The sequence below is a fragment of the Mustela putorius genome, unplaced genomic scaffold (genome assembly GCF_011764305.1).
Source record: "Mustela putorius furo isolate JIRA1106 unplaced genomic scaffold, ASM1176430v1.1 tig00003853_pilon_pilon_pilon, whole genome shotgun sequence".
Taxonomy (NCBI): domain Eukaryota; kingdom Metazoa; phylum Chordata; class Mammalia; order Carnivora; family Mustelidae; genus Mustela; species Mustela putorius.
The window spans coordinates 84,666,906-84,683,407 of record NW_025422005.1 but is presented as its reverse complement, the minus strand read 5'-3'; the positions used below and the strand labels follow the sequence as shown (position 1 = coordinate 84,683,407).

The 16,502-nt window shown below is 41.8% G+C and overlaps 1 long non-coding RNA gene across 1 annotated transcript in view; it reads left to right on the top strand.

Annotated features, from left to right (window-relative positions):
• LOC101687890 overlaps window positions 1–16,502 on the top strand; it is a 35,140-nt gene that overhangs the window by 5,150 nt on the left and 13,488 nt on the right. The window contains exons 2-3 of the long non-coding RNA XR_001176770.2: window positions 14,566–14,726; window positions 15,936–16,155. This is a non-coding gene — a long non-coding RNA (uncharacterized LOC101687890). The remainder of the gene's footprint in view (window positions 1–14,565; window positions 14,727–15,935; window positions 16,156–16,502) is intronic.

Genomic DNA, 16,502 nt, shown 5'->3' with positions numbered 1-16,502 from the left:
TGCAATCATCGATAAACCCTAACTGCTTTCTCTACATCTGTGCCTGAGCAGCCAAGCGCTGCTTGAGAGAGTTACACAATAGAGCATGTTGATTTTACAGAAAATTAATTAAAATCACTTCAAATTGTATACTAACCCTGAAATGATTGTCAGTCAACCTCTCTCCCACTTTCCCTAAGGATTAATTCAACCCACTCAAACCTTCTTCCTCTCATCTGCTATGATTCTCGGAAGGCGGTCTTGACTTTCATTTTATAGAGATGATAGAAACCATTAAATGGGAACTCCATCACCTGTCCCACACAGGGACACCTGTGTGTCCCATTCCCAGGACACACAACCCTGACTGCATCTCTATTCTTACTATTCCATTCCCCTTCTGTTGCAATTATTTCTCTCAGGCTAAATCCTCCTCTCCTGCTTTTATTTTACCTCCTCTCACCTTCCAAGGTATCTGAAGTTATAAATTATCTTTTCTCTAATCTGAATATTCATACTCTCTCTCAGTTGAAGCTTTTAAAAAGGCTCAAGTTCTTTCCCAACTAAGAGAAAGAAAGAGAGATGCAACCATTAAAAAAAAAAAAAAGAAGAAGAAGAAGAAGGAAGGAAGAAACCTTGCTTTTTGCAATGACATGGATGGAACTAGAAGGTATTATGCTAAGTGAAATAAGTCAGTCAGAGAAAGACAATTATCATATGATCTCAATGATACAAGGAATTTGAGAAAAAAAGGCAGAGGATCATAGGGGAAGGGAGCGAAGATAAAACAAGATGAAACCAGAGAGGGAGACAAACCATACGAGACTCAATCTCAGGAAACAAACAGGGTTGCTGGAGCGCATGTGGGTAGGAGGGATGGGGTGGCTGGGTGATGGACACTGGGGAGGCTATGTGCTACAGTGAACGCTGTGAATTGTGTAAGACATTGATTAGTCACAGATCTGTACCCCTGAAACAAACAATATATGTTAATTTAAAAAAAGAAAGAAAAAATATTTTCTAAATTTTAAGAAAAAGAAAAGGAAAAAGAGAAAGAGAGCAAAGAAAGAAAATCCTCACTTGATTCCTTCATTCTCTTTGAGCTACTGCCCTAGTTCCTCTTTCCTGATAAATTTTTGAAAAATTTTCTCTATGTACTATTTCTGTTCCTCTCCCACCAGCAATCTCTAAACCATCTTCAAGCTAATTTTGTCCTATGTTACTCTATCTCAGGATTTCTTAACCTTGGCACTATTGGCATCTCAGTCTGAGTCATTCTTTTGTGGCGCCATCCTGTACATTTAGGATGTTTAGTTACCAGCATCCCTGTCTTCACTCACTAGATGCCACGAGCAGCCCTGTCCCTCCAGCTGTAACAACCAAAAATGTCTGTCGACATTGCCAACTGACTTCTGTGGAGCAAAATCACCTCTGGTGAGGAATCAGTACTCTAGCCCCATGGCACCTGTAAGGTTACTGATGACTTTCATGATGCTACCTTTCATTTTTTATCTGACTTGAAATTGCAAAGGCATTGGACATTGTTAACTTCTCTCTTCTTGAGACAACGTTCTTCTCTCACCTCCAATGACTTAGTATTTTCTTGATTTTCTTTTTACCTCTCAAATTGTTTGTTCATTCTCTGTCTCTCTCCCCCCTCCTCCTTTCTCTCTCTCTTTCTTTAAATCTCCCTTGCAGTTCATCCTTTGCCAATTGATAATTAAATGTTGGCATTCTCTTCTTACTCAGCTCTCTTTCTGGGGAATCTCATCCCCATCCAAGGCTTGAGTTTCCATATTTATACTTCTGCTTCCACCTATAAGGAAATCGCCTCCGTGTGGCCAACAGGCCAACCTTCCCACCAAAGCCACAAAAAAACTGGGTACAATAGTTTATCCATAGCTTGTGAGTCTTATCTCTGTGTGGTAACCTTGTCCTCTAGAGAAAAAAAAAAAATCTCCTAGGTCTACCTTTTGAAAGGTAAGAAAATTACTTCTTTGTTTTAAAAAAAAAAAGGATTTTATTTATTTACTTGAGAGAATGAGAGCAAGAGAGAGAAAGAGAGAGAACAAAGGGAAAGGGAGAAGCAGGCTCTTTCCTGAGCAGAGAACCCAACATGGGGCTCAATCCCAGGACTCCAAGATCACCACCTGAGCCGAAGGCAGACACCTAACCAACTGAGCCACCCAGGTGCCCCAAAACATTATTAGTTCTTAATGAAAATAATACGGATAAAGATGGAAGTGCTATTTCTTAAACTGGCCTAGAAGGGCTTACATAATCTGCCTCTGCCCCTGCTTCTCACCCCTGTACCCTCCCTAAACTCATCCTCCATCACTGTCCCTCTTGTGTTCCTACTCCTGGCATTGGCCATTGTTCAGTCCTTTGCTGATGCTCCAGCACAGGACTCGTTTTGCCTAGAATGCTCCTCTTGCCCGCCTCTGCCTAATTATCTCATCCTTTGGGTCTTGCCTTAAGCAGACTTCCTCAGGCAGCCTACTATGACCTTCTTGACCAGTGCTAGGCCCCCATGATGGAGGCTTTTAATGGCCCATCTCTAGACATCTCCTCATGGCATGGCACAGGAGCAGTTTTCCATTTACTTGTGTGGTTAATGAGGCAGCAGAATACAATTTAGTGGTTAAAAGCAAGGATTTTGGGTCCAAGAGTTTGCTCATCTTTAAAATGGGGATAGTAAAAGAACTACCTGTAGGGTTATTGTGAGTCTTGAATGATTTAGTGTGTGTACAATGCTTAGAATGATGCCTGGAGCATAGTAAGCATATGTAAATGTCTGCTGTAGTTTTTAAAAACTTAGAATTTTCATCTGTCTCATCCACTATTTTTGTTCATCATCTTTTACTCAGTGCCAACATAGTTTATGACACATGGCAGGCATGTGATAACTGCCAGAGTAATGTGTAAATTAAAGTTTGGAAAAAGAAATGCTATATAAATGCACAGCTAGTTTGTAGAGATGAAAAAATAGAGATTCTGCATTGTTTTTTAAAAAATGATTCTACTATAGTCATTCATTGTCTTCATTTGCACAATCTAAGCTGAGAGGAAAATTCATGATTTCTTAATTTTAGGAGAATTTAAATAATATTTTGTGCTTGTTGAGTTCATTATAACAAAATCAGTGAAGTCAAAGTCTTTGAATTAAGACATAAATTTGTTGGGGTGCCTGGATGGCTCAGTCGTGGATAGGTGGATAGAGCTAAGGGTATTATGCTAAGCAAAGTAATAGCTCTTCTCCTAGTTTTTAGGCAGCCATCTTCTCAACTGTGTCATCACATGGCAGAGAGAGGGCGAGCTCAGGGCTCTCTTCTTGTAAGGGTACCAGTCCCATCAAATTAGGGCCCTACCCATATGACTTTATTTAACTTTTACCACCTTCTCACAGGCCTTCTCCCTGAGTACAGTCACGTTGGGGGTTAGGACTCAGCATATGAATTTTGAGGCGACACAGACATTTAGTTCATAACACCATTCAAAAGAAGGATAGAATATGATTTTGGTGACTATGCCAAAAACTTTTAGAGAAAGAGGCTTTTAGGACTGAATTCAAAGGATTTGGACTTGTAGAGTTGGAAATGAAATAATACCATGATCTAAATATTATTTGTGGAAAGCAGAAGGAATATAAGATTTGTGTGTGGCTAGTGAGAATTTGTTTGATTGGTCTCCTAGTGTGTGAGAGGGAAATGAATGGAAAGTAGGTGAATTTTAAGTCATTGAAAAATTCAAATGACGAGCTGTGGAGTTTGTACTTTAATTCATGAGCAGTAGGAACCCATACTTTTAAAAAGGAGTGATATGATCACAGTTGTTCTCCCAGAATATTAATCTGAGAGAGACTTGAAGGGGCTAAAATTGATAGCTTAGTACTGGTCCGGTTAGGGAATTGTATTAATAGGAAGGAGGTAATGAGAGCCGAATCTATAATAGTGGTATCAAGTACTCACTGTGAGTCAAACATTGACTCTTCCTCAATAAGGCAGCTTTGTAGTGGGGAAACATACAAAGAAACTAATAATTAAAATATAATGGGATAAGTGCTAGGATAAGATTCAATCCACTAGTAATATTTAATAATTCTAAACTTGTATATACCTAATTAAAATACTCAATACTTATGAAGCAAAAATGGATAGAACTACAGGGAGTGATTGACAAGTTCTCAATGAAATATTCACGGTGGAATATTTCAACTCATATCTCAAAATTAATGATAGGCTGAGCAGACAAAATGGTAATAAAGATACAGAAACAGTAACTATATTGACATTGGTCCAAAACAGAAAATAGTATAGGCCCAGAGAATAATGTATGCAACAACTAGAGAATATATCTTGATGCTGTTTCTCCTTTCCCCAGATTCTCTTTTCACTGTCACCGTTTTTCTGCTTTTCAAAAGAAGGAAACACCTTTTGTCCATCCTAGGTCTCCCATGATGTATCATCTCGGGACATACAAACTTCAGAGGTCCAATATTGGCGTTGGAAAATTCTCTTTTAATCATAAACCTTTCATAGGTCATTGTCTTTTCCTGTCTTACATGAATCTTTGTTAAGGGTGAGTCATGTCTTTAGGAAAGTAGTAATTTGACTGGTGTTGGGATACTCCAGATTCAGTAGGATGGCACCGTGGGAGCCATGACCATTTTTCTTTAACTGCCTCAAGTCTTCCATGTTCATATTTTGTCAAACAGTGAATTACTGCTGAGGGAGTCACATCAGAGGGACGCACTCATTCTGGTGGGTCAGAGAGGCAAGCAGCAAGACCAGGGGTGCTCTAGCCCCAGTGCTGTGCCTGTCGCCTTGTCAGTCAGAGGGCTGGGGTCTCCAAGGGCTTCGCCTGGTGAGAAGCACCTCCTGAACAACAAACTCGGAGGAAATGATAGATACCAATTATTACCAATAATGAAACAGAAAGAAATTTATCTGAACTATTAATAATAAAAAGAAAATGTACCAACTATGTTGAAGAAAAGTCTCAGTTATCTTTCTCTTTTCCCTATGGAAAATGATACAGAAAGGCATTGCCATTTGAAGGGGTGATTCAGAGTCTTAGCCCAAAACTGTAGAAAAAGTGTTACAGAGCTATGTTAAGAATGACGTTTTCTGTTCTTCTAGGTCATGTGATGTTTGTGGACTTCAACATCCTTTTACAATTTATAATTTGATGTGATTTCATTCTTGTATTACATAAATATTTACTTTTATACCTATATTTTAAAGTAATAATACTGTATTCTTTTTTTTTAAAGATTTTATTTACTTATTTATTTGACAGACAGAGATCACAAGGAGGCAGAGAGGCAGGCAGAGAGAGAGGAGGAAGCAGGCTCCCTGCTGAGCAGAGAGCCCCATGCGGGACTCGATCCCAGGACCCTGGGACCATGACCTGAGCCGAAGGCAGAGGCTTTAGCCCACTGAGCCACCCAGGCGCCCCTATATTCTTTTTTTTAAAGAGGTCTGCACCTCAAGTTATATTTGAACAAAACCTTAATCTATCCCTAGAACTGATATTTTTTCTCTTTCTCTTTCTGTCTCTGTTTCTCTCATATTGTTTTTCATGTTCTTAAAAGCAGGACTGGGGCGCCTGGGTGACTCAGTGGGTTAAAAGCCTCTGCCTTCAGTTCAGGTTATGGTCTCAGGATCCTGGGATCAAGACCCGTATCAGGCTCTCTGCTCCGCAGAAAGCCTGCTTCCCTCTCTCTCTCTCTCTGCCTGCCTCTCTGCCTACTTGTGAACTGTCTGTCAAATAAATAAATAAAAACTTAAAAAAAAAAAAAGCAGGACCTACACTGATATATACGGGATGTAGAGCAAAGTATTCCAAAAATATCACCTAGGATATAGTGCCCTAAATTTTAAAGAAATGGCTTTATTAAGTTAAGATTAATTCCTCCCTTTCCAATGTTAATATATTGTTCTAATTATTAGATACAAAATAAATACTTCATATATTTTAAGTTTTGCAAACAGAACTTCTGTTCTTATACACATCTACTTGTGTATAAGAACAATTTTTTTTTAACTACAAGAGGTTTAGATAAAAAATAGGAATAGTTAAGTCCTGACTTACACTAGCAATAAAATACTATTAACCCATGGATAAATAAACCTTCAAACACATTTTAAAATATTAGGTGGTCAGCTTAAACATCCGTGGGGGATACCCAACTTTTTGTGTTACTTTTAAGGGCATGAAAGCTCAAACGTTTGGAGACAACTGATCTGGACAGATAACTATGGAAGGCTATATAAATCAATCATGCAACTCCTTAAAGGGAGCCACCATCTATTTTTAACTCTCCTGTTGGCAGATTTCAGCAGTCAGCTGTATCCGATGGAGTGAGGCTGACAGTGTGGAGGGACGCTGTGTTGGCTCACCTATTTTCAGCTGTGAAACATTCTTTCCAAATCCCAATATTTAAAAGATGTCTTTGAGACTAACTTTTTTTGTAGTTTGGAAAGTGGAAATATCTCCCATTAATGTTATTTAATAGATAGCATGGGAATTTATGGGAGTCTGCTGACAGCAGTTCTGGTCAATTTCCTCAAGGCCCTCCCTCCTTTGACCTGTCTGGGAATCCTGTGTACTTATTATTATTTGTGTACACCATACACAAAGATAAACTCAAAATGGATAAAAGACCTCAACGTGAGACAGGAATCCATCAGAATCCTAGAGGAGAACATAGGCAGTAATCTCTTTGATATCAGCCACAGCAACTTCTTTCAAGATATGTCTCCAAAGGCAAAGGAAACAAAAACGAAAATAAACTTTTGGGACTTCATCAAAATCAAAAGCTTCTGCACAGCAAAGGAAACAGTCAAAAAAACAAAGAGGCAACCCACGGAATGGGAGAAGATATTTGCAAATGACAGTACAGACAAAAGGTTGATATCCAGGATCTATAATGAATTCCTCAAACTCAACACACACAAAACAGGCAATCATATAAAAAAATGGGCAGAAGATATGAACAGAGACTGCTCCAATGAAGATGTACAAATGGCTATCAGACACATGAAAAAATGTTCATCATCACAAGCCCTCAGGGAGATTCAAATTAAAACCACATTGAGATATCACCTTACACCAGTTAGAATGGCCAAAATTAGCAAGACAGGAAACAACATGTGTTGGAGGGAATGTGGAGAAAGGGGAACCCTCTTCCACTGTTGGTGGGAATGCAAGTTGGTGCAGCCTCTTTGGAGAACAGTGTGGAGATTCCTCAAGAAATTAAAAATAGAACTTCCCTATGACCCTGCCATTGCACTCCTGGGTATTTACCCCAAAGATACAGATGTCGTGAAAAGAAGGGCCATCTCTACCCCAATGTTTATAGCAGCAATGGCCACTGTCACCAAACTGTGGAAAGAACCAAGATGCCCTTCAACGGATGAATGGATAAGGAAGATGTGGTCCATATACACTATGAAGTATTATGCCTCCATCAGAAAGGATGAATACCCAACTTTTGTAGCAACATGGATGGGACTGGAAGAGATTATGCTGAGTGAAATAAGTCAAGCAGAGAGAGTCAATTATCATATGGTTTCACTTATTTGTGGAGCATAACAAATAGCATGGAGGACAGGGAAGTTAGAGAGGAGAAGGGAGTTGGGGTAAACTGGAAAGGGAGGTGAATCATGAGAGACTATGGACTCTGAAAAACAATCTGAGGGGTTTGAAGTGGTGGGGGGGGTGGGAGGTTGGGGTACCAGGTGGTGGGTATTAGAGAGGGGTCGGATTGCATGGAGTACTGGGTGTGGTGAAAAAATAATGAATACTGTTTTCCTGAAAATATAAATCAGTTTAATAATAATAAAAAAAAGAAGGTCTCAAGTTACCTTAAGCAAAATTTCCCTCCTTATGGGTTTGCTAAGAGGATAATGAATTCTCACATACCTGTTGTCCAAAGCTGAGGGTGTTTTGGCCTTACAGGTGTGTAAGTAAAAAGGGATATTCAGTTGACTTTGCAGAGCAAAGCCAACCATCCCCTCCCCCAAAATTCTAGTTATGTTCTGTTTTTTCCTATTCTGGGATCAGAGGGCAGCCAAAATAATAATGCTAGTGGTAATAAAACTGAGCTATCCATAGCACAGTGCTCTCTTATCCAGATAAAACTGGAAACACTCGGGGCGCCTGGGTGGCTCAGTGGGTTAAGCCGCTGCCTTTGGCTCAGGTCATGATCTCAGGGTCCTGGGATCGAGTCCCGCATCGGGCTCTCTGCTCAGCAGGGAGCCTGCTTCCCTTTCTCTCTCTCTGCCTGCCTCTCCGCCTACTTGTGGTTTCTCTCTGTCAAATAAATAAATAAAATCTTTAAAAAAAATTGTTTAAAAAAGAAAAAACTGGAAACACTCTGAGGGAGGAATGAAAGGCTTGAGTTCCACCTGCGTACTTGGCCTCTCCCTTTGCTTACCAAAGCCCCCTTCCTCCCCATCGTATCAGATGGCATATTTCTTTTTGAAAGTTTGTAGAGTCAGGCACCAGGGTGGCTCAGTCAGTTAAGCATCTGCCTTCTGCTCGGGTCATGATCCCGAGGTCCTGGGATCCAGCCACGCGTTGGGCTCCCTGCTCAGTGGGAAGCCTGCTTCTGCCTCTGCCTCTGCCTACTGCTCCCTGTGCTTGTGCTCTCTCTTTCTGTGTCAAGTAAATAAATAAAATCTTAAAAAAAAAAGAAAAGAAAGAAAGTTTGTAGGGTCAGTTTGAAACATGTGTTTCTCTGCCCCCCAAATATGCTGCATCATATTCAACAAACTTATCTTGAAATAATTCCAGCACCTCACCTGTTACCATTTTGTTCCCAAAGAGCTCCCTCCCGGAACTCTCTTTCCTCTACTCCCTTCAGGATGGATCACTGTCTAGGCTGCTGAGGGGGGTCATGGTCATGGGGGGGGGGTGTCATGGGGATATTCACCTGCCTAGTCCCCTGGAGGGTCTAAATTCAGCATGACAAGATATCAGGTGTAACAAGATATTAAGTGAGATTTTTTCCCCCTCTTGTCCCAGAATTATATAAAGTACACATGTGAGGAACAGAGACATTTAGCTTTCCACATTCCAAAGAGAAACACCAACTAAGCCTCATACCTGCTTTCCAGGGCTTGAAGGAAGACTGGAGGGGTCGAATTTTCTCAGAGACAATAATCCAGCTGAGATAATGGTACATTTGATTGAGCTCGTGACAGTAGAAGTGGTGAGAAGGGGTCAAATTCTGGTTATATTTTGAAGGGAGAGTCCATTGGATTGGATGTGAGAAAGAGAGGAATTAAGCACGCCTTCACATTTTTAGACTACTGAAAATTGAAATTGAAAGTATGAAGTTGCTGTTAAATGAAGTGAGGGAAATGATGAGTGAAGCCGGTCTGGAGAGGAAGACTGTGAGTTTAGTTTCGGACTTGTTGAATTTAAAATCTAAATTCGAAATCCAAGTGGGGATGTCGAAAGGCAGTTGGTATACGTATAGGAATCTGGTGTTCAGTGTGGAGATCTGGGGGCACTGCTCTCATCTTGGGAGTCCTTAATTTTATAAATGGTGGTAAAATCCATGAGATTGGGTGTGAGCTCCACTGAGATGCAGGTAGAAAAGAGAAAAGGTTCATGATGTCAGCTCTAGGGACACTCTGACATTGAGAGGTGGGGATTCAAAACAAAACAAAACAAAACAGGAGAAGGGAACGGAGATGAAACAACCAGGGTAGAGTTTGGAGGAAACACAAGAGAGCACAGTATGCTGGATGAGAAGCAAAGGAAGGGTTTCTGGGAGGGGAGTGAGGGAGGTGCTCCCACCAGGAGCACCTCCGCAAGAACGGAGATACACCTGGTGACCCAATGAGCCCAGTTCGTGGGGCTGAGTATCTGATAGGTGGAGGAAGAGAAGAACGGAGGATGTTCGTAAGACAGCCTTTTCAAGGAGGTTTGCCCTAAGAAGGAGCAGAAAAAAGATGGTAGCTGGAGGAGGAGTGTGACAGTAGGACCCTCTTTCTGGTTTTTAACATCAGAGGAAGAACAGCATGTCTATTTACCATCCGTGGGACTCAGTGGAAAGGTAAAAACTGATGATTGTAGGAGAGAAAAGGGGGATGTATCAGTCTAGATTGAAGCAAAAAGCAGATGGTGTGCACAAGATGGGTCATTTGAAGTCTTAAAAGGGATTATTTACGAGATGCCTGGGTGGCTCAGTGGGTTAAGCCTCTGCGTTAGGCTCAGGTCATGATTTCAGGGTCCTGAGATCCATCAAGCCCGGTAGGTATCCGGCTCTCTGCTCAGCAGGAAGCCTGCTTCCCCCCACCCCCCACCCCCCGCCTCTCTGCCTACTTGTGATCTCTGTCAAATAAATAAATAAAATCTTTTTTAAAAAAGGGATTATTTACTATAAAAAATCATGGTCAGAATATAAGGAAAGCAAAGGGATAGTGCAGTACCCTGGGGTAAGTTACAGATTGGTATTAATACCAACTGGGGGAGGGGAAAAGTTACTGAAATCCGGAAAAAGGGAGCTGTGGAGACAGACCTATTTGAACCTTTTGGTGGATGGACTTAGCCAGCTTATGGAGAGAGAGCCAGAAAAATGAATGCCCCATCTCCACCTTCCTCCCTCCTGTACATTCCATATCCTTTCCTGGGCACCCCCATCCTTCTCACTGGACAGAAAAGTCTGGAAGCTGGAGGGCAGGGGAATCTGTTGATTCAGAGTACACTGGCAGAGAGTAGGAAGAAAATGCATCTGAAGGGGCCAACAAAAAGTTCTGCACAGGAAGAATTACAGAATTGAAATCGTGACCTTGAGTGAGAGAAGAAGAACCTGGTGTACAAGTGGAGGGATTAGCCATAGCGTGGGACACCTGCCGTTCATGCCCAAGACGGGCGAGAAGGCAGAGGGCCAGGGTGCAAATGCTGGTAGGTTATGTGATGTGTTGGTAGGAAGTTAAAATGTTTTCTGCTTTGATTCCTCCAGCTTTCCCAGGGAGATAAGAGGCAAGGTCATCAGCTTCAGCATGAAGTCTTTGTAGGTGTGTGGTATTAAAGCAGCTGGGGAACGCTTCCAGTTATCAGTTGATTGCTAGCTGGGAACTGCTTATACTTCTGCTCTTCCGCCATTTATTTTTATTATTTATAAAAGACTTTATGAAAGAGAGAGAGAGAGCACGTGTGCGCACGCGCATGTGCACAAGCATAGGTGGGGGCGGGGGAGAGAGACAGACTCCCTGCTGTAAGAAGCATGATCTGCAGCTGGATCCAAGGACCCTGAGATCATGACCTGAGCCACTCCATCCCACTCAGTCATTTCTCTTCAGTGCACAATACTTTAACCTGCAATGAATGCCACATACTTCTGGCTTTGTTTTCGAGTTGTTTCCTGTTGTTCTTGGACTCTGAACTTGATCATAAAACCATCTATGGCAAGAATAATTTCTTTTTTGTCATCCTCCCACGGTGATGAGTATGGACTTGTAACAATTGCTCATTGAATAGTTATTATACTCAGTTCCTAGTCAGAGCCTGCTGCAAATGTGTGGTTTCTAGGTTGACAGTGAGTTTAATATAATATTTGTTTTTTAGCTATGTAATCCAAATGACATTGTGATGACCACTTGAAAAAAAGAAAGTCTTTTCCAATGGCATTTAAAAAAATTTAAATAAGAGATTGTAGCTAAATATGAACCAGGTGCATTTGCTCAACGAGTTATAATTATTGCAGGAAAATAGTTGAAGTTTGTTACAGTCTTGTAAACCAGAGATTCTCAATCCTGGTTGTATTGGTTGTGAACCTGAAGGCATTAGAAATTGAGCATCTGGAGCCAAACACAGGCAGCTTAAGAGACATTTGACTGAGTATGGTTCCTCTTCTGGGTATGGCCTCCCTTCTTGCTAATTCCAGTGCAATTAGTCACCAAGTTCTGGTTCTAGGTCTAGACTTAAATCTCTGGGCATCTGACATTCAACCTGTCCCAAACCAAACCGTCATATTCTCCCTAACATGCCCCACTGTCTTCTCATGTTCTTACACTTTGAAATAATTCAGGATTCTGTCTCTCATCCGCACAATCGATCCATTCAATTCTGTCAGCTCAACCTCCAAAACACATTGTCATTCAGACCTCATCATTTGTCTCGCTATCATTCTATTCCAGTCCTCTTGATAAATATGAATCATAGATTTCATGTGTATGAATTATATTATATTTAACAGAAAACGTCTTAGAGCAATCATTTAAAACCATGAATTGTATTGTTTCCCTACTCACAAGCCTCCACTGGCTTTCCATCACACCCAGAGTAAAATCCGTAGCCCTTTCCTTGGCCTGCGAGGCTGGGTTCTCCCTCTGACCTCACTGCCTCCCACTTCTTCCCTTTCTCATCTCCCTCCAATTTTCCTTGAAAACACCGAGAGTGTTCTTGCGGCTTTCTCATGCTGGAGTAAGCTTTTGTCCATATTTCTGTGGGGCTCACCTCTTCAGTTAACTGAAATCTTTGTTCACATTATTAACTCCTCAAATGATTACATGTGATTGTGGTTTGTGTGGGCATAAAACTGGCAGAGGACAATATTAGCATCATTCCTCCAAGATTAGCTAACTATTTGTCATCTCCGTGACTGTTTAGGTTTCATAAGGCACTTTCAACTTTCTACCTCTTCGGCTGTTTTTTTTTTTTTTAAATATTTTATTTATTAATTTAACAGACAGAGATCACAAGTAGGCAGAGAGGCAGGCAGAGAGAGAGAGAGAGAGAGAGAGAGAGAGAGGAGGAAGCAGGCTCCCCACTGAGCAGAGAGCCAGACAACATGGGGCTCGATCCCAGGACCCTGGGATCATGACCTGAGCCGAAAGCAGAGGCTTTAAGCCACTGAGCCACCCAGGCGCCCCTTGGCTGTTCTTTTGACACAAAGAAATGTTATATTACTTGGGGAAAAACCCCTAGGAGACTTTTTTTTTTTTTTTCCCAAACCAAACTGCCCTGTGGGATATCCCAAGATCGAATAACTCTTAACAATGCCAGCTATTAGCTTCTCTGGGTGCGGACTGTTAAGATGAAGGACAATCAGAATGAGTCTTATTTAGGTTTTTTTAATTTATACATATATTCAGGTAATTAAAATCCTCTGATAATAACACCGATTTGAACAGCTATACACTTATTTCTGTTTTGTTAGTGCCAGATCTATCTACTCTTACTGGATAATGCTATGAATTTCTGTATAGTATGTGTGTAAATATATGGGTATGTTTGTGGCCATGTCTACACAGCACTAATTCTTTCTCATTAATGTCTCTCATTTGTAGAAATAATATTCCCCATTTTATTTGATACTTTTCTTTCCTGGGATTTCTCAATAGTGTCAGTTCTGAGCTAGACTGGCTTTACATCAGACCAACTATGATACTTTTAATTAATGTCGTGCAGACTCGTGGGGCTGTTAGTACTTAAGAAGAGAAGTCTTTATGAGTGTGTATCTCAGGACACCCTATTCCTTCTCCCTGAGACCCTTACCACTGTTCTAGGAACCGTGGGAAGAATACAATGAACTGTGTGGGTCCTTACTCTTCAGGGTTAGTGCTTTATGCATAGTGCTTTGAGGGTGGGTGGATAGTAAGATACCAGTTACCTCCCTCTCCTTCCAATGATCAGACAGAAAGGAAACCACGGGTTGTCACTGAGAGAGAGAAATGTGCTTCTCTGTACTCCCAGGTGCTGAGAATATTTCCAATGTCCTAGCATCTACTGCCACCATGTGGGTATTTATAATTACTGCATTTAAACTTGAGTGTTGCCCTGTTTAAGGCTGGTCCTAAGCTGAAATATACAGAATTTAAGTTTTAGTGTCCTTTGGCCTCAGACTGACTCCTGAGTCCCCTCTAGCTTCCCTGTACTCTCAGACTCATGATGAGTTTCCATTATTACTTTTCTCTTCCCTTACGCGGCACTCTGTTAAAGCAGTGCTAGTCAGGCTGCTGATACTCTGAGGACTTCGAATTTTTGATACTCCAGTTTGAGACAGAGAGACCCCAAGATTGTCCCCAGTGATCTCTGTTTCCTGATATTCATGCCTGTGTATCCCTTTCATCTTGAGTGTGCATGGGCCCTGTGACAGAAGTGATGGGACTGGTCCTTCCACAATGACATTACATGGCATTGCAACTTCTGTATTGCTAGCAGACTCTAGAGTGCCTTCTGAGCTCCCGTGCATGAAGCAAGACGCCATGTTGGGGGGGTACTCAGTGAAAATGGACTCGAGACCACTACTGGCTGTCAGCAGGTAAGAGCTGGAGGCTCCAATCCCACAGGACATAGCCAGTTGAATCCTGCCAAGGACCACATGAACCTGGGAGCAGATGGCTCGAGGGTGGAGCTTTTGGATGAGATGCTAGCCCTGGGTGACACCTTGGTCGCAGCTTCAGGGGAGATCCTGAAGCAGAGGACAAGGTTAAGCTGTGTCCAGATTCTATGTGAAAATAAATGTTTGTTGTTTTTAGTTCCTAAATGTGTGGCTATTTGTTCTGCAGCAGTAGCTAATAAATACACAGTTCTTTGGTTTTACTTATGTGACTCCCCTCTTCACAGGACTGCAGTATAGGTCTTTAGAGACCATTCTTGGAAATAAATGGAACTGACAAACACCAAGCTGTGGTATAATTGCCCGTCCCCTCCTACCAAGGTGCTGTTACTGAGTCAGCTTGTGCCTGATTCCTTGTGCCACATTCCTTGTGCCTGAAAACTTTAAGGTAAGTTTTCATTCAGAAAATACCTCGGTGATTCATACAGAGAGAGTGCTGTTGGGAGTGCATACGCAATTCCCCAAATAATCTTGGGTGGGCTTAAATCCAGCCATGGGCACAACTTAGCCAAAATCTAAGATCACATACCTTGTCGGATAATTTATCCTCTTCCAGGTGCAGCTACAGTGATTATGACTGATATTAAACTTTATTCTTAACTTTAAGAAATGCTCAGGGCTTAGCCATCAAACACTCAACTAAGAGGACGAAACACTTGACAGAGAGTGCTGAAGGGCAAGGTTGGGGACAGGGAGTGACTCCCTTTATCACAGACCATCAACTTGATCCTGGAATACAACCAGGACTTTTTTTTTTTTTATAATGGCACAGAATTTCATGAACATTATGGGGGGAGGCAGTTATGTTTTGTCAATGACATGCTTCTGATGAACCAGTCTGAAAGATGTAAAGGACGTTCACCTGTAGTAACTGGTAATTTATTAGCCTAAGCTGCTCCTCGAGATCAGTATCACCTTTTCTCATAAAACATAGTTTTGCGGGGGCGGGGCTTGCCATCAGGATCTGCAGTTTCTAGAATTTAATTTATTCTTTGTGAAAACCAGTGCAGCATTTCCTGCTGTACTCTGTACCTGGTACAGAGGCTTAAATATGTTTAAACTCAAAAAGTGCCCATAAATTATCTTTTTGGCATAACTGAAGTGAGCTTGGTTGTCAGGCATGCTCACTTTCAGCCAAAGGGCGGGGGTTGTCAGCAATCCCTCTTGCTCAGCTGTAGACACCAAGAGTTAAAACCAAAAACAGATAAGACCCCACCCCCCTTAACTCATGCTCTAACTGAAACCCATTGTTCTTATTTCTTATGGCACTTTCTTGAGGCATTGATGAAGATGTTTTGCAATGACTGGAACATTCCAACAGCCATACCAGAAAAGCCCTGAAAGCAAGAGAATGCCTAGAACACCACCTATATCTATCCATTCCTCTGCCCACGATTACATGCTGAACACACATCATCCCTCACCTATGATTGTGTACCCTCTGCCTGTACTCTTGCCTGTACCCCACCCCAGCCTCACCCTATGAAACTCTAGGTGTCCATCTGGTGGGTGGAGAGGTCAGTTGTTGAGCTTTGAGCCTGTCACTTGCCTGGGCTGCCAGCACCTGAAATAAATTTCTCCATTTCTCTTTTCCAAGCCCTCATCTCTTGAGTTACTGGCTTCTCTTGCAACAAATTTATCTGAATTTGCTCAGCAACAGTTGACAAACCCAGCCAGGAGCTATGCTTTCCATTTGCCCAGAGAACCTTCTGGATTTCCTGGAACGGAGCCGTTGGCCAGGGTAGTGTGCCGGGAGTCACACATTGGTTTCCCGAGTCAGCAGCTGGGATGGATCCGTCAGCAATGGAAAAGAGGAGGTTGGTAGTTCTGGACAGTTCTGGGGGCAGACTTGATGGGTCTGTAAACTGATCCTCAAAGCAGAGTACACTCCAATATCCAGCCCTGCACTAGATTCTTCCTGAACATAAGCTTGCTCATGCTGTGTCCTCTGATAGATGAGTCTTTATTTGCCCCTCTCACTGCTATCCCTGGTCTAGGCATCTCGAAACAAAACAATCTCCATTGTCCAAAAAAAGTGTAGAAAACTTAGGCCAGAGGCAATATTTAAATTTAGAGGAGGTGTCATGATGATTCCAAAGGATTATTTTGGTGCAGTAGAGAGAGAGGCACAGACAAAAGCAGATGCACAAACTGGGCCAACATA